Here is a 1,853-nt window from a genome sequence, read left to right as displayed (position 1 = left end):
GAGAGAGAGAGAGAGAGAGAGAGAGAGAGAGAGAGAGAGAGCGGGAGGGGGCAGAGATAGGGAGGGAGGGCGAGAGAGATAGGGAAGGAGGGACATCGAGCAAGAGATGGGAGGAATGGAGAGACAGCGAGAGAGAGATAAAGCGAGAAAAAAAATCTGACATTTAACGCTCAGTGTTACACCTGGTCCATATGCCACTCGTATTTTATGCCCCAACCCGCATTTCTAAAAACTGAGAATTTATTGAAAACGGAATCGGTACTGTCAAAGCGATTGTGATCATATTCGTCACCTGTAGTGGGTTTTAGCACTATATTCATTATGCTGGTTTACTATTGATTGATGCATGGCCCCGCGGTAGTAAAATGTTTGAAATGTGGACACTAGATGGCGCTTCGCTCTGAAAATTATTTGAGTGAGAGCAGTGGGAATATTTAGAATCGGCAGGGGTATTTTGCCATTGTGCATCAGCATGCATGGAAATCTTAAAAAATTCCAGATCATTGATAGAGTTGCTATGAACACAAAATAAAATTAGTCTCACTGTTATTACTTACATTTACTTAACTATTATTCTACTACAATTACTTAACATATAATTACATGTTACGCATCTGTAAGTCATTCTAATATCAACAGTTTAAGCCTTTTTATTCGTAAATCTGAGTGATCAACATGGTCAGTTCTAAGGCTTTTATACTTTATAGTGTCATCCGACAATATCTGTACATAGTATATGGTACATAAAACAGATATCTCATTTGCGCATAAGAGCGCTTTCAGACGTATCAGTAAGGAATCTGTCCCCATGTAACACGTCCTAAGCTGCGCCGTGTAATGTCTGGCGGTATACGTAATAATTGCATTGTGGCAAGACAGACGATACTGTATTCCTACTTGTGCATTCGTTTTTCCCCTTTAAGTTAGCAGCGGTGGCTGTACGGCATATGCATTGAGTTAATGATGATTTCTCAAGACCGTTGCGAACTTGATGTAATGAATTATGAATGCTGGTATTGAATCCGCAGTGAAGGAAAGTTTAATAATGCAAGCATCTCTTCCACGCATCACCTTCACGTTATGTCACTGCGTCTGTACCTCGCCGAAGAACTTGAATTTCAATCATTCGCGCGTGTGCCAGGTGTTTCTAATGTGTGCAGAGAAGCACATACTTAGAGAAGCTGATAAGGGAATGTCTTCTGTGTACTGAATTTTTCTGCAGTTTGTGACATCGCCTATCTATAGGCTTCCTCAGTCGAATTTATAAGTACTTCCCCCCCACAAAGCTATAGGTATAGTATCGTGTTACCCGGCCGTATCTAGGCGTGAAGGAAGGGAAGTGTAATTAGGGGTGATCAAAAAGCAGCGGCTAGAAATTTTGCCGCGGGAAGAAGAGCGCGGAAGAAAATATCTCGAACATCTCGATACAAAAGTAAAGCGGTGCTCTTTAATTGATTCCAACCTCGGGCAACAGTCACACCAGTAAAAATACGCCCACATTTGTAGTAGCTGAGCGTTTTTGTACACGATGTCTGCATTTTTTCGCGTTAACGGCTTCTGTTATGCGTTCGCTGAGCGGCTTTTATTTCGTTCTCGTTATCGTGCGCGAAGTCGCCATGTTGACGCCATATCCAATATCGCTCATGGCATCGGCTACCGCTTCTGCAGCGGTTCTCGACGCGCTGCTGAAAATGCATGTATTGCTGTTGCTTTTTTTATCGCAAACGAATCGCGCGCGTGTGTGTATTTGTGTGTGTGTGTGTGTGTGTGTGTGTGTGTGTGTGTGTGTGTGTGTGTGTGTGTGTGTGTGTGTGTGTGTGTGTGTGTGTGTGTGTGTGTGTGTGTGTGTGTGT

This window comes from Priapulus caudatus, unplaced genomic scaffold (genome assembly GCF_000485595.1).
Source record: "Priapulus caudatus unplaced genomic scaffold, Priapulus_caudatus-5.0.1 Scaffold181, whole genome shotgun sequence".
Taxonomy (NCBI): Eukaryota; Metazoa; Priapulida; class Priapulimorpha; order Priapulimorphida; family Priapulidae; genus Priapulus; species Priapulus caudatus.
Note: the sequence above shows the minus strand (reverse complement) of the source record.